Genomic DNA, 23171 nt, shown 5'->3' with positions numbered 1-23171 from the left:
TTCTTTTTCCTTCCATAATTATCATATTATTAGGTTTTAATTAAGTTCATGCCACAGCTCAGTGGCCAGGTTAGGAATCACATGCTCTGGACAAAAGACAAAATGAGTTCAACAGTATCTATTTCAGGCTTCTTATTTAATTAATCTCCCTGCCCCATCCCCAAACCGTTTTGGCTGACGGTTGTTCTTGGTCGGCCTTGAATCAGTTCAGAAGGTCAGGGTCAGAGTGTTCTAGTACCAACATGTGCTATCAGGAACTAAACAATAGACTTTATTCTTTGAAGGTGCTTGGATTTTACAATTAGATGAAGGAAACATGAACAGAGAAACCTATAACATAATACACATGTAAAAACATCAGTTTTTTTTTCAGCCAGACTGAATCGTGCTGGGGACCACCGTGTGCTTCAAAGCCAATTGTCTTTTTTCCCCATGACTGGCCTTAGCTGTGACTGCTACCTCTGTGTGGGGCACTGGAATTTACATGTAATTTAATTTAATTTCAAATTTTGGGAATGTGTGATTGGGAATGACCAGAGGAAACACTCTGTTTTCTTCTGGTGATTTAGGAAATGTGTGGATATTATACTTCAGTAGACATTTATGAAAGGTTTTGTCTCATACTTAGGATGTTTATAAATCAGTTGGTCTATGTATGTCGTCTATCCTCATGCTAACACTGTGTAACAAATAACAAAACTCTCTCACTAGGGCTCCTTCCTGTGACTGCATTAGATATAAGTCTGCTGGATGCAGGCCGCCCTAGAATGGGGCAGTTGAATTCTCCTCCATGTGGTCTCACATCCTCCAGCAGGCTTGTTCTCATGGATGGAGCTGGGTTCCTAGAGAGGGAGAGAGCAGAAGCACCCTAAGTCCCTGGAGGCGGAGGCTCAGAGCTTGCACACTGTTACTTCTGCCACATTCCACTCACCAGAGTAAGTCACATTCCAGACTCAAGGAATGGGAGACTTCATCTCTTGATGGAAAGGGAATCAAGGCCATTCAGTCAGGAGAATCATACCCTTGGTGATGAATCTACCATAATCTGTGCGCTTTTCCAAAGGTAATAGAAGTGAACTCTAAAACCTATGTTGGTACCAAGCTTATGATAAGTCTAACTTAATTTGAGATTTAAACCCTGCCCACTGCTATCAGAGTATGTGAGATAGTTAAAAAATAAAGATGCATAATCTAAAGAAAAACAGTAGTAAAACTTCACGTTTATGCTATTGCACACTTCATTTATTGAACTAGAGCAATGTTTGTCCTATCTACATTAGATTTCATGCCATACACACCCTAACTCAAAACTCCAGGGAAACCAAAGTATTGTCTGTCCACTGAAGATAAGAATCCACATGATCAATTAAAGCTATATAGTCATAATGTGATATTTTTGTGACTTGGACAAAGCAAAAACAGAAAACCATTAAGCTAGAACATTGACAGCGGAGTTCTTCATAGAGAAAATTTTAGAATTCCTTTGCCTCAAGCTTTGTATAACGCAAAGATTCACATCATAACCCTCGTTAGCCTGCATGGCAGGTGTCAGTTGTATTTGCCAGTGGATAGAATTCATTATTATATTCATTTCTCTTCTATTCTGAACATAAAACTATTCAAATCCCAACACAGGAGTGAAAAACAAAAATTATATCTCTAGCAAACCTTTGTTATTTCTATTAGATCACAATTCTCCACATATAAGCTGCTCCATGCTGATAGGTACACCTGTGAGCTTCTACCTTTTTGCTGTAATTGTGAGTTGTCTAAAATGGGGATTAACTTTGGGATGATCCCTTTGGTAATTGGTATTCAAAATTGGTAGCAAATTAGAATCATTGGAGAATATTTTAAAATATTCATTCTTTTCCTTACTGAAGATGAACTAAAATCTGAATCTCTGGTGAGAAGGGCATCAGTATTTTTTAAAATTTCCCTGATGATTCTAATGTTTAATTAAGGTAGAGAATCACAATTTAAGTGAATAATCAAAGGATGCTGTATTAATTTAAGAGTCATACCTACTCATGTACCTGTTGCTTTATTCTTTTATTTGTCTGTAAATGTACAATATTACTTGAACATTTAAATTAAAAGTTAAAAACCAAATCAATTATCTTTATATACAATTGATTATTTTTACCTGAATGCTTAAGCCTTTGGAGACAGATGTCTAAGTATATCTAGTGTCTCTGGCAACTTATGAGTTCTTATTGGGAAGAATTTAGGAAGATTTGCTCTTCGACAACCTCTTTTCAAGCATAGCTGAAATCCCAAGTTATGATCTTAGGCTACATAAACCTAGTCTGATGGGCCTGAAGGTAATATGAGTTCTACCTTATTACTTCTTAACAATCCTGAGGAAAGAAATGCCAACCACAAAATCTCCCTTTTCAGCAGCCTCAGACCAGAGATGAAAAAAAGAGCAGAAAGTGTGAGGAAAAGTTTTCCCTTCTTTGTTTTGATAATTTTTAAAAGTTTACCCTAAAATATTCTCTTTTCTCTTTCAGTCTACAGTTAAGGAAGGAAAAATGTGTCAGTATAAGTTTCATTGTCATTTTACAAATTTAGGAAAGAGAAAACTCTGCTTAACCACATGGCAGCTCCTTAAGGCTGGGACCAATGGCCAGCCTGGTAGGATGTGAGGTCTATTGCCCTCCAAGTAGCAGGGATAGACTAACATCCACTGCTCATGTGTGACATTGAATGAACCAGACAGTGTCTTACAGATTTATTCATCAGACACTTCAGTCTCATAAACGGATACCCAAGTGTCATATCCCAGGATTGTTCCTCCTTTCCAACTACTGGTCATTTCTAAGTTGTTCAATATATTGTTGCATATCAATGGAAATAGAAGTTAATAGAATGATTACTGAGAGCCCTGGATTGAGACTGTGCTAGGCACTTTTTCATACATTACCTTATTTAATTCTTACAACAGTCCTACAAAATAGATGCTGTTATTATCCACCTTTTGGAGATGTAGAAATGAACAATTAAGACCAAATAACTCTCCCAAGGTTATTTAACAACTCAGCTGGCTGGTGGAATCTGTATTATTTAAAATCATTATGCAATGTATCAGGTATACAAATAGAAGCTTGTTCTATTTAAAATCCAAGAAAACTTTAGCTAATGTTGTGACTTCCTATTGTGGCAGTGAATCTACAACACATGCATGCATGCACATGCACACACACAATTACATTGCATCTGTCTTTCAGTTTATTACTTTCTTCCTTATGACCAGAAATGTTAAGTGAAATTGAATTTTTACACACTTCCAACCTCTCCATTATTTTTGTTCTCTCCAACAACAGACTGTATTTTTCTTCAGGTGAATTCTGTTCCTTTTACTGTCTTTGCCTTTGAGAACTGAGAAGTTTGAGAAAAGTTGCTTTAAATATATGCTGTAAAACTTCAAAGTCTATTTCTAGACTTGGGAACACTGAAGAGGTTTGGGTAATTAATTTGGTTTGGTATCCTCTCTCTCTCTTTAAAGCAAAACTGGTCTCCAGTGAGATGACCTTGCTCCATTTTCCCTGTAGTTCCAGGACACTGAGAAATTCCTTTCAGTGAATGGTACTTTTTCTCAGTTCTAAGGAAGACACTTTTTTTCTGGATCTCCCTTGTGGTTTCACCTAGGCCAGGTTGGATGGCCCGCCATGCTGAGTTGAAGCTTCTGGAACAGAATTTGCTCAATGAGCTGTCATCTCTCTGAAAATTTGGATGTGTTTTCAAAATAGAAAATGTGCATTTTGGGAGCCAAATTTTTGAAAGGTCAAAACATTGCATTTTCAAAATCTGGACTAGATGTTTGTTCTGAAACACTTGTTCTGGCACATTTATTTATCAATTATTAGTTATAAGTAACTGGCATAGTTAATTATCTCTAAGGGCAGGCAAAGAGGTTAGTCATCTCACATTAAATTGTGTACACAGATACACACACACACACACACACATATATATATATATATGCCAAGATATATCTAGAAAACAGTACATAAACTTTTTAAAAGAACAAGTATCAAACTAAATTGTGCAATAGCCAGTCTTTATTTAAAGTTGGACAATAACTAGCCTCTGCTAGTGAGGCACGGTTGGTACACATAGCTTGGTGGTTTAGGAACTAGCCTTATTGTCTATAGACAGTTGTTGGATTGACTGCATATCAAACTCAGTTTGGTTTTCTTCAACAATCAGAATGTAGTTGCTCTATTGTATTGTAAGCTACTTTAACTTGACTACACTAAGATCTATTAAAGAAAATGATTACATCAACATGCATCATTTGGTACAACAGAAATGAACTACTGTATTAGAACATTTTCTTACAATCAATGTTTCTCAATTTGCCTCGACATTTACTTTCAATAAGTGTCTAGCTTCACCTTGGCATTTATCTAGCAACAGAGAACTATTATCTTATGACAGTGTTCCAGCCGAATGACATTATCTCTCATATGTATATTTTGAAAAATATGTGCAGTAATGAGAAGCATATATTAGGAAGAGGTAAAAAAAAAAAAAAGAAATGAGCTAGCTAGGTAAATGACAGTATTATTAAGATTAATATTCAGTAAGGTAAAAACCAAGTAAAAACATAAAATGTATTTTGAAATTTACACTGATAACTTTTCCCAGACGGCTCCAATATCTCTTATTTGGGTCAAATATTCTCTTGTCATTATCCTTTCTTCTGCCTTTTTCTTGGGTGCCAACAATGAGAGCTATAGAAGTTTTGATTAAAATCCTTAAACAGTTTATGATAAAATCCTGAAAATTTATGCTTCATCTTATACTAGATACATTGTACAAGAATATATACACATATAACTATGTATTTATTCTGGGGGGAAAGTATTAAAAGTTGGCTTGTTTCCAGTGGTAAAATCTATAAAAGTTTCAAGGGCTAGTAAACAGGAAAGAAGACAAGCATCTGCACGTGGATGGAGACACTTAAAGAGCATTAATAGTAGGATTACTCTTGCTTACTCCATCCCTCTGGCCAATTTTATCTCTTTTTAAAAAATTATACTTTCTGTTTTTTTTTTTTTTTGAGGATGACAGTTTTCCTTTAACATATTCACAGTGCATATATAAGTAGATATGTAATTGTGTCCCCAGATAAACCACCCAACTTTGGAGGAATAGTCAGTCAGTAGATTCTGAGGAGATGCGAATTTTAATCCACATTTTGCTACTGCTATTTACCCATGGAGATTTTTGGACAAGGCACTGCAACCCTTCGTGTTTTATTTTCCTTTTCTACAAAATGGAGATCCCTAGTCTACTTGGTATCTCAAGTCTGTCCAGTGTTATCACTCTATTAAAGCATCGTAAACACACTGAAATTGTAGTGAGTCAACACCACTGACATTCTAGTAAGTTAAATTGTTATTTGCGTGCCCTTCCTTGCATTCCGTTACCTTTCAAAATAGTTCTGTGCATTGTCTCATTCAGTAATACTATTGGAGTCAGACCTAAGTATTGTTGCTATGCCAAGTGTTTGCTTTCCATTTCCCAGGTAAATAAAATCTCTATATACAGTTTTCTTTTGCTCTGAGGGTCATGCTCCAGGTTTTGGTGGTCAGGTTGCTGTATTCCCTATCCTGTGAATTTTGATAGCTAGGTGTGTCTCCACCTGAGGAATAGGAACACATTTTTGTAGGTAAGTGGCAATCCATATTTGAAGAATAGAATCAAGCTCAGGGTTTTTGAAACCTTCTCATTTTTCATGTAGATGCTTGATCATTGCTGTCAGATGTGATAATCTGCCAAGTTGAAATAACAGTGCAGGTAATATTGATGGGGCTATGATATGATTAATATCACCCAAGGTATCATTATAAAATAAAGAGAAAGAAGCCTTTTGAGGTAGGTCAAACTTTTCATATGTATTCCTTTTAGAGGATTACACTTTGAACCTTGGGCCTCTTTTAGTAGAGAGGAGTGTTTTACCAGATGACCTGACCATGGCTTGTTAACAAACTTTGGAGGAACTATTGCTCGAATCAGTGAAATTAATATGAATATACATTTTGTTTTTTTTTAAAATGGAAATATTATGATAAATTAGAAGCATTTTTTTTAGCAGCATCTCCTGTTTTAGAATTTTAAAAAACTCAATTCTTAAGAATAAAGATAAGCAGGGTAAAGAGAATCAATTAATCCTCATTTTATTAAGACAAAATAATGTGTCACTTCTGTACTCCTATCTCTAGAGCATGTAATTCCATTGTATTTATATTATCAAACACACTTATTGAGTTATATACTTTGAAAGTTTCACAATTTATTACCTCAGAGATAAAAACAATTAGAGTATGTTAATTAGAGAGACCAAACTATTTGTGTTTAATTATATAAGAAAACTGAATTTACCCTGATTTCAAATCTCCTATTTGTTTCATCATCACCAACAGAATAAATTCTGTAAAATCATTCTGTGAATAATGACTTTGGGGAAAATTTGAGGTGAATCACCTAATAGCTTTGTTACGTCAAACAACTGGCTAAAATTCTCCCACATTCAGATCCCAAGACTTTCCGTTCCTTATACACTAATCCTGAAAGCAGTCACAATTTCCCATAAATCCCAAAATACAGTCTTAAAAATGATTTAGTTCATTTTTTAAGATAACTTGTTAACCACAGTCAAATCAACAATTATCTCTTTTAGACTAAGCAGTGTTATTAGGAGCAAAGACAACAAACAAAAACCAGTCCTGGAGTTCCTGTCGTGGCTCAGTGGTTAACGAATCTGACTAGGAACCATGAGGTTGCAGGTTCGATCCCTGGTCTTGCTCAGTGGGTTAAGGATCCAGCATTGCAGTGAGCTGTGGTGTAGGTTGCAGATGCGGCTCGGATCCCGTGTTGCTGTGGCTCTGGTGTAGGCCGGCGGCTACAGCTCCGATTAGACCCCTAGCCTGGGAACCTCCATATGCTGCAGGAATGGCCCAAGAAAATGGCAAAAAGACAAAACAAAAACAAAAACAAAAACAAAAAAACAAAAACCAGTCCTATCTCATCATATTGACCTGCCAACTGATCCGTGGCATGTCTGTTCACCTAGGATCTAAGGCTGTTGAAAGAGGAGCATAGGTAATCTGCTGATAAAGAATATGGTTCTTTTGGCTGAATTTAGCTGATATTATAACTATGTTTAGGGCTGTAAGAGACAGAAAGACTCTAGAACCTATAAATTCTAGAACCTATCCTTTAAGAATCATAATCAGTTTGAAGGGATATGTGTGTATATATACATTTGTAAACATACATACACACACATACATACACATACATACATATACACATAATGATAATTCAAAGGAAAAATGTAAATGCTATAAGAATGATAAATATGAAACAAGATTTCTAAGGAAGGAATAATGCCTTTTAGTTGGACAGATCAGAAACATTTCAGGGACTGATAGGACAGGCAGAAGTAGGGGAAAATAACATTAGCAACGCCATAAATGGTGTGGATCAAATGTGGGGAGCAGATTATTATTCCCATTTGGCAATAGTCTAGAGCAGACCTTGGCAAACATTGTCCATAAAGGGCCAGATAGTAAATATTTTGGGATTTGTGGGGCACATGATCTCTGTTAGAATGACTCAACCCTGCCTTTGTGGTGTGAAAGCAGCTGTAGACAATACACAGAGATGAGAGTGTGTGCATTAGCAGTAGACATACATGATAATATAGAAGGATAAGTCTGGAACTGACAAAACATAAATGAATGTGTTTGGCTCTGTTCCAATACAACTTTATGTACAAACGCAGTGGGAGTCTAGATGTGGCCTGCAGGGTGGGTTGTATGTGGTTGGCCATTGCCTAGTTTAGAGGCTTAAAATATGTGTCAGTGGGAGACAAAATAATATGGGCCATATTGCTAAGGTATATTGTTTACATCCCCTGGGGAGGAATTTGTTCTAAGTCAGTGGGAGAGAACCACTGTTAGTGAGTGAGCAGAATCAAACAAACATAAAACTAACATTTATTTCGTACTAATTATATACTAGGTATTGTGATATGTATTTTCTAAGGATGGAATTCGAGACACAGTTGACTGACTAGTGGGGGCATTTTCCTTCAGTTGGCATCCTTCTAAATAACTCATGTCACAGAACAGGAACAAAAGCCTTGGATACTGGTGCTGAAGACTATTTCTAAATCTGCTGGGAGAAACTTGTAGGTCACTAACACAAAACAAATCAATTAAATGAGTATTTGTGATATTTCTATTATGTATGTGCTGAACGCTATGTATGCAGAGATGAGTGAGGCATTAGGACATACATCTGCGGGGCTCACAGTTTAGCAGAGCATAAAGATATGTAAATAAATTATTAGTGCTAACTAACATATAGCAAGATGTACAATCTAAAATTGTACTAATTATACGGGACTGATTCTATTTAAGGAGTTCAAGAATCACAGAAGAAATAACATGTAGGATAGGTGTTATAAAGACTTTTTAAGCATATGTCTCCAGAGAAAAAATGAGAATATTCCAGGAAAGTATATGAAAACACCAAGATGTCAAAGCGGATTAAATGTGGCTAATAGGTCATTGTATGTTTTAGTTTAATGTAAGTATGTTTAACTAGGCATAAAGTTGTTAGCTAGCTAACAAAAGGCAAAAAATAAAAAGAACAATAACTTATTACAGAGTAGCAATCACAGCAGTCAAGGCTAGGGGAACACTGGGAAGAAATTGGAATTATTAAAACCTAGAAATCTGGAAAAGAGGCTATGTGGGGCTGGGCTCAGACCTCTGAGGAAGGAGAGCTAGCTGCCTGCTACTGGTGTCTCTGAGGGGTCCACTACAAGGCTGGTTCCACAAATGATAAAAAAAAAAAAATTGCAAACAGAATTCAGCTGCTTATATGGGAAGAAACGGCTACTTCTGAGCCAAAGAAGCATTGTTAGGATGATGTTCACAGTAACAGGAAGTAAACAGGACATAGCAGGAAACAAACAGGAAGGAATAATTCCTTTTGTCCTCCAGACTTTCAGCCTCCATCTATCAAAAATAGGGAGATGCTAGCAAGGCAGAAATGCTATTTGCGAAGGCTCAGCTTCAGCATCATAAAGCCAAGTATATAGGAGATTGGGTTTGGAGCTGAGAGACAAAAGTGTGGTAACTGGTACCTGGAGTATATCTAGTCTATAAGGTACGTGTTTGAAAATTAGGCAGGATGTGTAGTTTCATACCAAATGAGGGGTCTGGACTTTAAATGGATGGAAGAATAGACACACACACTTTATATATTTGTGTAGTTTTTTGTCCCCCCCCCAATACAACCCTTGTCCTTCTATTTGTAAATTGAAGCTACTTTTGTTTACTTGTTTTAGAAAATTGAGCTGAGTATTCTCTGTGCAGGGTGCTAAATGCTCAGGTTAGGTTGTGAATTCTCTATACCAGGCTGATGAATTATAAGAACAAAGGAAAGGACTGGTGAGCAAGCCATGAGCAGGGGGCTGGGCAGAACAGAGATGGGTGGTCAGTGAGCATCCAAGAGGATGAACACTTTTGTTTGACTTCTCTAAATATGTTATGCTGTTGGATGAAGAAAGACTAAGAAACAGTGAAAAGTGTTCAGAATTGAGCAGAAATATAATGCTAGACCAAGACAGGCTAAAAAAGACTTAAAAGAGTTAAGAATGAGGGGTGGGAGAACTTGAAGGGGGAGCTGTTCTACATAATTCAGTGGATAGAGATAAATCCCATTCTCACTCATTAACTTGATTTTTTTTTAATACCTTAAGGTCTTCATATAATTTTAATAGGGGCATTTAAAATGTGATGGACTAGAGGAAGATTGAAACTAATAAGTAAATTCAGAATTGTTAACATAGACATACTGATGGGCTTTGTTAGTCTCAAATGTTTGCCCTATCCTTTTCTGTGACAAATCTTTTAAAATAATTATTAATGCTTCCAAATAATTTTAAAAGAACTAAAAAAAAAAAAACTGAAGCAGAATTATTTCTTCAGTATGGAATATTTTTCTATGCCTAGTGTGTCATCATTTAATGGACTTGATATTAATAAATTATTGCAATAGAATCTAATAACACTGGATTCTTATGTGACAAGAACAAATTTTCATTGAAAGTGAGAACATATATTATGATCAGAGAAAGGTGGTTTGAATTGAAGATCACTACTCTATAAAAATATAAAATAATGAAAATTATATTAGAAAAGAAAAACATGTCAAGTGGAAGTATGCTATAAAGTATAGATTTTCAAAATTTTTTTATATTAACTCTTCATGCTATTAGGGATTCAATATGCTAATGTTTACCCTTAAAAAGTATGTTATAGCTTGTTAGGTGATCTGTCTTGAAATTACAAATAATTTGGCTTGCTTTGATTTGAAGTCTTTGATAAGAAACCCATAGATTTATTATAAACCAATAAATACCCTAAACTATAATAAACCCTAGTGCTCACTTCAGCAGCACATATACCAAACTATAAATCCTAATTAAAATACACAGGTAATAACCACAATATTAAGCTATAATGTGAGAGGTTGGTAGATAAGAGACACACCACTAGCCTCTGGAATTTAAAAAGCTAATAAGATAGCAGTGTACTGGAACCCAGGAGGCATTTGTCCATAATGGTGGTATCCTCTTTCAGAGACTGACCCAGAGTCAGGTGGGATATTTGAAGCATATATTTGAAACTCCAGGAAGCACTGGGTGAAGACTGGAACATGGACGTGGAGGGGCTGCATCTGCACAAGGGCTCCACAGCTGTTTCAGTGCAAGCATCCACATTCCTGATGCTGTTCCCTTGATGCTGTGGTCTAAAGGTTTGTGTCCCTCTCCTAAATTCATATGTTGAAATCCTGTTGTCCAATGGTGGTATTAGGAGGTAGGGGTTTGAGAGGTGCTTAGGTCATGAGGGTGGAGCCCTCATGGATAGGATTAGTGATCTCATAAAGGAGACCTCATAGAGATCCCTCGCCCACCCACCCTGTGAGAATACAGTAAGAAATCTGCAGTCTGGTAGAGGGTCCTCACCTGACCTGCTGGCACCCTGATCTCAGATTTTCAGCCTCCAGAACTCTAAGAAATAAATTTCTGTTGTTTATAAACTTCCCAGTCTGTGGTCTATTGTTAGAGTAGCCCAAATGGCCTAAGACACTTATATTTAATGCTGTGTAGAGGGAGATATTGATGATTACTCAGTATTAGTTACATAGCATGAAAAGCAAGACTGGTTAAATAATTGGAGGTCCTGGTGCAAAGTGAGGAAGGGGACCCTTTGTTCAACAATTATCAAGATTTGAAGATGATGACCACAGAGCATTAAATCAGCATGGGGTCCGTCTATGTTTGGAGTTCTGAGAAACTGCACGCACCCATAAAGCTGGCCCTCCTGGGGATGGTGGTAGGGTTTGTCCATTTATTTTGTTAATTTACACATTTTTAGGAAATATTTAGCATCTACTCTGTTATGGCTTTGTGATCAGTGTTAGGGATATGGTAGGGAACAAAACAGACCAGTGTCCTATTCTTAGGAAATTTGCGTTTTGTGTATGTGGTTGTAGATATTGGGAAGAATGGATGGCAGGGTTCTGGTCTTTCTCTAAACATTTTCAAATCCTCTTTCAGTCATCTTTCAGAAGTCTTGAGATTACTAGAGTCAACCCAGGGTAAGAAACTTGAGGCATTATTATATATGTGAATAATACTGTCTGCTCTGGCATTTTTTCCTCCGCAACTTCCTAGAAATTTGTCATCCTAGCAAAAGAAAAATCTCAAACCATTTTTAGTCTCTTGAGCCTATGTACCTTTACTTACTTATACATTTGATGTATGATCATAGGTTCCTCTGTTTCATTAAGCATCCCTTTTACAGCATAGCATGAGAAATATCAGACATTCAGAGTTCCCTGGTGGCTCAGTGGGTCAAGGGTCCAGCCTTGCCACTGCAGCTGTTGGGTTGCTGCTGTGGTGCAAGTCTATACCTGGCGCAGGAATTTCCACATGCTGCAGATGTGGAAGGAAGGAGGGAGGAAGGAAGGAAGAAACTGTTCACTTAAGTTTTAGTTCTCAGGTCCCTAGGAATATTAACTGATCAATCAACAGGGATTTTCTGAGTACCTATTCTGTGTCTGAAACAGAGGACAAGATCAGAAGCCCAAAGGGGCAACACTTATTAATGTTGTAAGTAAGGGCAATGATGCCCTTATTGACTATTGACCTCATGCCAAGCTGGATCTTAACTACTGTCACCTATATTCAGATATTCAATCTGCAATTCAGTACGGTATTTGGTTATTACTAAAGATCAGAGAGAAAAGTAACTTCTCAAGATGAGAGAATGAACATGTGTCAAAGTAAGTGGCATATATTTAAATGCTAAATGGAACATCTTTCTGAACTAGTTTAGTTGAGAAAATTTTCATGTATGAGGTGTCACCGACATTGAAGGATGTTTCCTCCATATGTCCCTTGTTTGAGAACTGCCTGTGCCCCACCTGCCCCTCAGTGTGTGGGTCCGTGTTTATAGTAGGAGACTCCATGTGCCCCCATGACCTTAGCTGTTTGAATTAGATGTTATACCTGGATCCATTAAGTGCTCTCTTGGGAGCCTAAAATCTGGACTCAATTTAATTATCCTTTGTTCCCTGGGAAGTAATGTAAATAAGGCCTGAGGCTTTCTTGTTTGCTTTTGTGCATTTGGAGACAGAAAAGTCAGTCTGACTAGGGACAAAGAAGAAGGGGAGAGGCAGAGCCTTGTTAAGACAGAAAGAGGGAAGGAAGGAAAGAGCAAGAGACAGAGAGACATGGGTACACATATACACACAGAAAGGCAGAGAAAAGTCAGGATCACATGCAGACTTGCATGCATGCAGGGGAAGCGAAAGATTGAGACAGAGAGAGACAAAAAGACAGAAGGGAGTTCCCTTTTGGAGCAGCAGGTTAAGGATCTAGCATTGCCACTGCAGTGGCTTGGGTTGCTATTGTACTGTGCGTTCCACCCCTGGTCTGAGAACTTCCACATGACTCTTGCACAGCCAAAAAAGAAAAGAAAAAATACACTAAGAAATAGGAGAGAGGATGATTGATTGAGAGAGTGAGCTAAGAAGTAGAAGTGGCCCTTTCATTGGTACAGACCGTGTGACTATATAGTCAGCTCTCTGGATGATGACCAAGACAAGATTCCAGCGTGGAAATAAGGAGTTGTGTATTTCCCTATCCTTCTAACCCCACAACCCATCACTCCTACTTTCTAATCATATGGATTCCTTTTACCCTAACAATGCAGCAGTGCCTTCTTTTTCTTCTTTCCATATTTTCTCTCTTCCTAGATAAACCTGCACAGCTGGTATTTATTTGGGTTTCTTTTTATAGCTTGAAAAATATTTAGGCATGTTTACCACAAGTGGGAATCTGCAAGCAGTTTATGTATACATTCATATTGGCACATTTCTGTTTTGAAACGGGCTGATGATAAACACATTAATTTTAAAAATATCAGCTGATTAATAGACTATAGCGGTTTACTGTAACTCCTTTCTTCCTGTCAGGTTCTTCCTGCTTCCAGCTCCCAGTCTTTGAAAACCAATGCTGGTTTTTGAAAATAACATTTAGGAGGATGTGATTAAGCAATCAAATGCCGAATTTCTCTGCAAACTCTTTAGTTTCTATGGAAATAACTAAGTAAAATTTAATTCCCTTATCAGGCACTAAAAGCTTAAAATGATTCCTATTAAATTGACAAATGCAGTAGTGGGTGCCTTTTATCAGAAGAGAGCATCGTCTTGCTTGCAGTTTCATTGTCAGAATCATTCTGCTTTGCTGTATGAGTGTGTTCCCTGGAATCCAGGGCCAGAGCTCTTTATCACTCTTCCTGGCCTGGAGGATGGGGAGGCATTTTCATGGCTCCTTAGCTAGTGGGATGTTGCCAGTATAGCTTCCTAAAGACAAATGAGCACAGGTCTCAGAACAGTGGTGTGCCAACGCAGACTGTAATTTTGCATCCTCATATGTTATTTGTAGGGACCTTACTTTTACTCCTTGCTTGGTAAATATTTTGTTTTTTATGTCATTATTGGGAATGCTCTGCTCTGATCTGTGGGTCTGATTTATATACAACATATCATCAAAACTTTTCAGGTGGAATCCAGTGAAAAGATCCAGGGTTTCTAAAACAGCAGGCAGGTCCAGCTCTACAGGGAACCAAACATTGTTGTGGCTGACAGGGAACCCTAGAAATCAGGGTGTCATATCTTGAAACAGACTGAAGTCACTGATGGTATATAACTCCAAACCAGGTGAACTATCTCCAGGTAGGTTGTCAAAGGACAAATCCAAATAACTCCAAGGAGACATGGGGAACAGAGATGTAGTTAGACAGTTGACTCTTGAACAACACAGCTTTGAACTACAACTGTCCACTTAGAAGCGGATTTTTTTTTTTTAAATAAATACTACAATACTACATGACCTGAGTTTGGTTGAATCCATAGATGCAGAATTGCACATCTGAAGGGATGACCCTGGGACTTGAACATCATGGATTTTGTTCTCCTTGGTGGGTCCTGGAACCAGTCACATGAGGATACTGTCTATGGATTTGATATGAAGGTTCAAGAGTCTCAGAAGTGTTCTTAACACCTAATCCCAAACAGCTCTTCCAGATTCATTGCTGTTTGTAATGTCATCATCTGGATTTCAAGAGTTTACGATGCACTTTGGATAAGCTTGAAGACACTGTGTATTTGAGATCTGTTACACATTCAGCTAATATTATGTTTTTAGAATTTGCCTTTCCCTCTTTAATTATTAGAACCACTGTATTTTTAGAATAAGAGCCAGTTTGCTGAATTATATCTCCCTTCTCAACTGATATAAAATGTGTTTAAAATGTTCAGAATCCACCCGTTTCTCGTGATGTTTTTCTTTTTTTTTGACATCACAAGCTCTCCTCCCCAACCAGATGGCTTAGCTACACTCAAAAGTAACATGAAACATACATAAAATCCAGGTTTATGAAGTCATGTGATGAAGAAAGAGAGGTGCATTGATGACAGAAAGCCTGGTCACATCACTTTGACAGGTGTCTATGCATATTGCAACAAACAATTTTTAAAAATTGAAGAGGACTTAATATTTCTTGTGTGGCAACACCATCATCACTCGTGTCTCCATAACTTTAGATATGCTCTTCCTACTGTCGAAAATTCTCATCCTCATATGATTGCCCTGTTTAACTCCTATTTATTCTACAAAACCCATATCAATTGCTAATTTCCTCTGTGAAGCTTTCCCTGAACTCTCTACAAAGTGGCAGCACTGTCTTCTGGGACGAGCAACCAATTACATACACTGTTACAAATTATTTAGGCACCATAGTGATCACTTTACTCTTTGAAGTCAGGGGATGTTCCTTTCCTGCCTTAGCACCTATAACAGTGGGTCATATGATAGATGCTCAATATATATTTGTTGAATAAATACAAAAGGGGTTCACTAGGGGAGTTCCCTTCGTGACTTAGCTGTTAACAATCCTGACTAGAATCCATGAGGATGCAGGTTTAATCCCTGGCCTCACTCAGTGGGTTAAGGATCTGGCATTGCCATGAGCTGTGGTGTAGGTCACAGATGTGTCTTGGATCCTACATTGATGTGGCTATGGCTGTGGCTGGCAGCCACAGCTCCATTTCAGTGCCTACACTGGGAACTTCCATAGGCTATGGGTACGGCCCTAAAAAAAGCCAAAAAAAAAAAAAAGTTTACTAAATAAATGATAATTTGGATATTAATATAAAACTTCACAGGTATTGAGAATCATGGGAAATACATTTCTAGTATAATATCAAGTGGTTACAAAACATTATTTGCAATATAATCCCATATATGTTCATATATACATATAAATGGACAGAATAGGATCCTAGAAAGATGTAATAATGCTAAAATATTGCACTATTCATTTTTGGTAGTAGTATTACAGATAATTTCCTTCTTTTCTGAATTTCTGCACTGAGCATGCATTTTATAATTTAGGAAAAAATTAATTATAAATGGAAACTGGAGCCATTTAAAAGCTTCTTCTGACTTGTTTGACAGAGGTTTCTTCCATACTCTTAATCGACTGTCACTTTTAATCCCATGTAGCATTTTTCTTTTCTTGATGGCCCAGTAGTTGGGTAAAAGGACTGCCTCTACTAGCAGCCAGTTGTACATGTAAAAATCCACGCTAAATTCTTTCTAGTTTACAAATAGTTTTGAATGTAAACATAAATTAGGATTGGGCATATGGGTATCCTGCCTACAAGACCAGTTTTATTTGGGGGATAACACAAGTGAAGGCTCAAACAGAGGGAGATTACGAGATCATGGCATCACTCAGGTATTTTAATGCTTCTTGGGTATTTTAGTTTTCAGCTTTCCTATGGAAAAAAAAATCCTAAAAGTAAAAGCAACTGTCTCTCCACTTTTGTATTTTGTGCTCTTGTGTTGCTGTTTTTATAAAAATTACATTCTCACCATTTCTGAGAAGGATTTATACCCCCAAATCTCATTATTGTACAATTGTCCCCTCGTGGTTACTTTGTTTCCACATTGTAATTATGGATAGCATTAATTGTTCATGAAACTATCATTTTTCCTCTTTGTTTTTTGTGTATATTTCAAATATGGATGATAACTTCTCCATCTTGTGTATAGTGACTCCATTTCATGGTAGTATGACAATGCATTTATCTTTTGCACTGCCCTGCACAGGGATGGTGCAATTTGTAAGGAATTCACATTATTATTTTGGACCAGAGCTGAATGTTGAGTTCAGTGTAAATCTCCTCAAAGCACTTCTTGCCATAATAGCAACATTTTTTTTTTTTTTCCAGCGATGCCATAATTCTGGGGGTTGCATTTGCTGCTTCCTTTGGCAACCAAATGTCCCATCATTGCAAATTGATGGCAGTAAAATTGACCTTTATTATGGCCTTTTTATTCGCTTAACTCAGAAGGATTTACAGCATTATATTTTGTTACCACATTGACTGTTAATGGGAGCTATAAAAGAATGAATTCTACATATCCTTTTTATTTTCTAATAGCCTTGGCATTATTTACCAACTAGGCTTTCAGATTTTTCAGATTTCTCTCTTGGACAATTCAGGAAGGGTTTCGTAAAACCAAATCTGCTTCCTTGTGTGAGATGCACATTTTGCTGTATACTGTCAAAATAATTAAATGCTTGTTATAAATTTGGGCACTTAAAATGACAAAACCATTGCATGTAGAATAATGGAAGAAACAATTCTGGGAAAAAAAAAAAAAAACAAACCCACAACCCCAAACACCTACGAGGTAATTCAAACTGCTTCATCTGTAAATAATGAGAATTTAATGAGGCTTATATTCCAAAATTTCTCTTTTCTAAGTGGATAATACATTTATTAGCATATAAGTTTTCTTTCTCATTGTGTCCTTAGAACACATAGTGGTCACAGAGAATAGATTACCTTCTTTGGCTTCAAAGTTATGGCCTATGGAGGCCCAGCTCAGAGCTGCTCAGGACTCCTTTCAAAAGGAAAGGAGGCTGGAGTTCCCATCGTGGCGCGCAGCAGAAACGAATCTGCCTAGGAGCCATGAGGTTGTGGGTTCGATCCCTGACAGTGGGTTAGGGATCTGGTGTTGCCCTGAGCTGCAGCTGTAGCTTTGATTGGACCCCTAGCCTGGGGATCTCTGTATGTCATTGGTGTGGCCCTAAAAAACAATAAATAAATAAATAAATAAATAAATAAATAAATAAGTAAAGGGAAAGGAGGTGCCTCTGGATTTGAAAGCCTGGGCTATGAGGGCTTCATGTGTGGTTGGTTATCAGAGAAAAGGAGGATAATGGTTCTGGAAGGCATGGGAGTGATGTGAGGGCCTGGATAGCTGTAGGCTTTGCTCCTCTGGTTAGAGAGGCCTGAGTGTGAGACGTTGCCCACAGGAAGGAAAACCATGCAGACTGAGTCTACAAGTGCTCTGCTAATAAATCTGTTTCTCTCATCTTGCTGCCATCCAAACCAGTAACTCCTTCTCCAGTTTCCAAAGAGGCAGTTTTTTTTTTTAAATTTTTTAAAATGATTTTTATTTTTTCCTTTATATCTAGTCTTTGTGATGGAGTATGATGGAGGATAATGTGAGAAAAAAATGTAAATATATATGTAGGCAAATGTTTTAAAAACTATCCACTCTCTTTTCCTCCACAATGGCATGTCATTGACTGAAAGTTTTTGTTTTAAAACAGAATCTGAAATGCTACTAGATTGATGATGGTTTGTGCTTTTTAATTGGTTGGCACTTTTTAATTTGATTTTTTAGTTTGGAAAAAGTGAAACAATTGCGTAGTTTTATTTATTTATTTATTTATTTAAAAAAAAAAAAAACAAAAAACCAGCCTGGCCTGAATTCTTCAAAAAGTCAATACGAAAATTTGTAAAAGTCTCAAAACACTTAAATAAAAATAAAAATCCAAGTAAATGATACTAAAAAATGATCAAGGCAGTATTACAGGAGAAGCATTATTCTCATCTCTACCCTTTCTATTTCATTTTCCAGCCCCAAACACCCTAGAGATAATCAGTAGTTTGTATTTGTTCATGTGTATGCACCACAGTTAATTTAACTAGCTCCAGACTGAAAAACACTTTGGCAATTTCCAAATGTTTGTGATTATAACCAGTACCGCAGGAAATATGTTTGAATATACATCATTTGTTATGTGTGCTGTGGTATCTGTAAGATGAATTTCCATGATTAGAATTGCTGGGTCAAATGCTAAATATATTTATCATTTTGTTAAATATGCCGAAAACTTGCCCTCGAGAGGGCATTCCCACCAGCAATTCAGGGGAATGGCCTTTTCCCTATAGCCTTACCAGTAAAGCATTTGTCAACAAGTTGGTTTTGCAAAATTGATAGGTAAAAATGGTATGCCAGGGTAATTTTAATTTTGTACCCTCTTACTGTGAATAAGGTTGGATATCTTTTCATACGTGTAAGTTTTGTTTATATGTCTTTTTTTGGCTTTTGTTAACTCTTCATGACTTTTGTCCATATTTTTGTTGGGCTGCTGGTCCATTTCTTAATGATTTCTAGGGTCTCTTTAAATATTGGGAATATTTTCCCTTTTAATATCATATGAGTTTGCATTTTTCCACACAGCCTTAAGGATCTGGTGTTGTCTCTGCGGCAGTGTGAGTTTGATTCCTGGCCTGGCACAGTGGGTTAAGAATTTGGTGTTGGAATTCCCATTGTGGTACAGTGGAAATGAATCTGACTAGGAACCCTGAGGTTGCGGGTTCGATCCTTGGCCTTGCAGTGGGTTAAGGATCTAGTGTTGTTGCCATGAGCTGTTCTGTAGGTCACAGATGTGGCTTGGATATGGCGTTGCTGTGGCTGTGGTGTATGCCAGAGGCTGCAGCTCCAATTCGACCCCTAGCCTGAGAACCTCTATATGCCACCAGTGTGGTGCCAAAAAGGCAAAAAAAAGAAAAAAAAAAAAAGAATTTGGTGTTGCGGCACGTGCTGCATAGGTCATAGCTGTGGCTCAGATTCAGTCCCTGGTCAGAGAACTTACATATGCCACAGGTGCACCAAAAATAAATAAGTGAATAAATAAAAAAGAACCTGAATCTTGGAACTGTTGAGATTCAGTGTACTACTATATGTAAATGCTTAGATTCGTGCCCAGCACATAGCATTTGCTCATTGCTCTGCAATGCTGAGCAAATGTAAATGAGTCCCATGGTTTCCTTCTGCCCTGCGTTGGTTGGCTGTCACTGATCACAGCACCTCTGCCTGGCCAAGGAGAATCCTGAGCTTCCTTGCTTCTTCACACTGTTGCAGGATACAGTCCTTGCCCACCAAAAGTAGCATCCCTTTTAGAAGGTATTTTTGAAGATTCTCTCAGATACCTGCCCCCAGTGGATGTGTCCTGGATTTTTCTTCCCTGTTTCCTTCCCTGAGAGTGTCCTGTGCAACCTCAATTCTTCTCACAGCAGCCCTGCTCAGGGGAGACCCTCTCCTTCTGAGAGATGCCTTTTGCTAGAACTTTCTGACCTCTACCACTGCTAGACCTCCTCCAAACTCCTTTTTTTTTTTTTTGCCCCTCGATAACACTCACCTTCTGGCATAGGCTTACTGATCAGATAAAACTTGAGCAGTACCAATTTACAACCTGGAGTTTGTGGATTTTATCTGAATCCCAGCTTCACTGAAAATTTTTAGTTTCTCCATTATCTTTATTTCTCTGGATGATATTTCCAAGGAGAAGAAAGTGGGAGATTCCAAACTAAGCTTCCACTATATGGAATTGGTTTTAGTTGATTGGTTCCCCCCTCCCTACCCCCTCCCACCATGTATTTCTTTCAAGAACCAGGATTAGAGTTTAGATTTTTGGCATTTCCAACAGCATCCAATAGTGTAAAATGAATCAGTGATTGAATGAAAGATTTCTCATGAAAATTTCTAACTGAGAACATGTCCTCCTCCAAGTTCAGATTTTCAGCAGCACAGAATTCCAAGGGTCTGGGCCCCCAACACTTTGCAGGGCATCCTCTCTGAACTTCATGTGCAAGAAGTCCTCTCCCCATGTGGCTCCCACAGAGCAGGAGCTCATGACCTGGAAGTGACCAGACATTTTCTCTCTCTGTGATTTATTCCAGTTTGGGGAAGGAGGGACTCCCAGGGCATTGTCTCATCTGGGAATTCAAATCAGGGTTTACATTTTTCATTTGTCTTTTTTCCCATCTAAAATTTTTGACTATTTACATTTTTCTAGGCACTAGGCTGAAGGGCTGAACCCTTTACATCATTAAACTGTTCTCTTCACAGCTGTCCTCTGAGAGGCAGCTATGGTTATACCCATTTTATAGGTGAGGAAATTGGCACACAGAAAATTCATACACCTTTCCCAAAGACATATGGCTAACATTGCAAAACTGGGATCTCATCTTTGGCAGACTGACTCTAGAGGTGTGTGACCCACAGATGTTTTATTCTTCAGTATTATTGTTTGGACACTTAAGGGAACTTGGACTGTATGAATAATCTTGAAATTGCAATTTGCTTTGGACAAGTGGATAGGAGGGCAAGTAGGATTCTAGAAATCTCCAGAAAGTTCCATTTGACTTTGGAACAGCTGAGGTAAATGTCAGTTGGTGTGTAGTCAGGAAATCTGGGTTGGCAGTGGACCTGGACTCAGTGATAATAATAACTAATAGATTGTAAGGGCTTACTACATGCTTGGTACTTTTCTAAGCATTCATGCATTTCCTAACTTCACCCTGACAATACCTGTGCAGAATGGGCCATGCTATTTTGGCCTCATCAGATGAGAAATCTGAGGTCTGAGAGAGCAAGCACCTTGCCCAAGGGCACATGGTAATAAGTGGCAGAGCTCAGAGAATGACCCGGACCACAGGACTCTGGAGGGCACATGCACCTTGCCCTATGAGGGCAGATGAATGTGAATGAGTCCTTGAACCCAGTACTCCCCATCAACCCACAGTGGACTCTTACTGACTACAAGATCTGATTCATAGCCTTGACTGGGAAAAAAACCACTCTTTTTTTTTTTTTTTGGCTCAAAAGAGAATTATAAACACTTAGAAAATCACAACCTGGAAATGTGTGTATTTTTATAGAGCATGAAGTAATCCTCAGGGGAATAGTATGACCATGATTTCAACTGGAGTTGTTTAGAAACTGCTTTCATTAAAGAGCATCTTCAACTTTCAAAGAGAGTTACACATGTAGACGGCAGAGACACAGCCACTCATGGCACGATACATTATATACAAATATTTTTATGATCTTCAAATGTCCATGACCTTTACCTCTAAAGCATATTCTCAGGCTTTCAACCAGTAATGATTTTCTGTTTCCACAGCAATCATTTCAGAAAAAACAATATGCTTCCAGTAGGTGAGGTCAAGGATTATTAGTTTATTTTCACTTCAGTCTTATTCTTTGTTGGTTTAGTTTCTAGTGATTTGTCCACAATAACAACACGTGTAACTTGGGGAGTATCTGAGGAAGAAAAGAACCTGAAGATGGTTAATTACGAAAACAACCTGTTTCTTTCCACATCGAAGAATTGTCACCTAGTGCAGGATAGCGAAGATTAGAAAAAAAAAAAAAAAACTATGAAGGCTGAACACATCTGTTTCTTTGTTTGCTTTAAGAATAGAAGCCTCTCGTTTGTCTGTGTGTGTGTGTGTGTGTGAGTGTGTGTGTTTTCTGTTGATTTCGCGAGGTAAGGCAGTGAAGGAGGAGACCTGGAGAGGCTTCATAAAGTAATTCAAAATACAACACATTTCCTCCCCATCCACTGTTGTTTTGTTCTCTATTCAGCCTGCAACAATTAGAAAGAGCCTTTTATGTGATGAGCCCTCGGCTTGGCCTTTATAGCTCTACATGAGAAATGAGGACTCTGTCCTAGAAGGCTTACTGTCCAAAGCTGTAAAAAGTTATATTATACTCAACCTGATTGAAATGAAAAAAAATTCAAAATACATCTTATAATTTTTGTTTGCGGAACAACCATCTTGGTGTGAAATTAAATTGGCTGATTTAAGCACAACAGGTATGCATATATATCTCTATGTATGTTGTATATTACTGAGCTGTCTAGCATATTATATAGGCTATGGTTCCAGGGGAATCAATTTTGGGAAAAATATAATACTTGCATCATTATGTCTAATTTTTTTTTTTTTTTTTTGGCATTTCTTGAGCCGCTCCCACGGCATATGGAGGTTCCCAGGCTAGGGGTCTAATTGGAGCTGTAGCCACCAGCCTATGCCAGAGCCACAGCAACGCAGGATCCGAGCCGCGTCTGCAACCTACACCACAGCTCACGGCAACGCCGGATCGTTAACCCACTGAGCAAGGGCAGGGATCGAACCCGCAACCTCATGGTTCCTAGTCGGATTCGTTAACCACTGCGCCACGACGGGAACTCCATTATGTCTAATTTTTTAAACTACATTAATAGTTGCAAAGTGGTTATCTTTTACTTTGGCTGATATATAGAGTATAAGGGAGGGGGTATTTAATTGACAGAGGTTCACATAAACTGAGTTAAATCAAGTTAGATCTTGAATTTTGTATATAGTGTATTTTC

The 23171-nt window shown here is 37.8% G+C and overlaps 1 long non-coding RNA gene across 2 annotated transcripts in view; it reads left to right on the top strand.

Moving 5' to 3' along the window:
• LOC110261584 overlaps nt 1-23171 on the top strand; it is a 335036-nt gene that overhangs the window by 239130 nt on the left and 72735 nt on the right. The window contains exon 3 of one of the 2 annotated variants that reach the window (XR_002345886.1): nt 10671-10839. The exons of the other annotated variant lie outside the window; for it this stretch is intronic. This is a non-coding gene — a long non-coding RNA (uncharacterized LOC110261584). Of the gene's footprint in view, nt 1-10670; nt 10840-23171 lie in introns of those variants that run through there. 2 annotated transcript variants of the gene reach the window in all.

Source organism: Sus scrofa, chromosome 7 (genome assembly GCF_000003025.6).
Source record: "Sus scrofa isolate TJ Tabasco breed Duroc chromosome 7, Sscrofa11.1, whole genome shotgun sequence".
Lineage (NCBI taxonomy): Eukaryota > Metazoa > Chordata > Mammalia > Artiodactyla > Suidae > Sus > Sus scrofa.
Note: the sequence above shows the minus strand (reverse complement) of the source record. Positions and strands in the feature narration are given on the sequence as shown.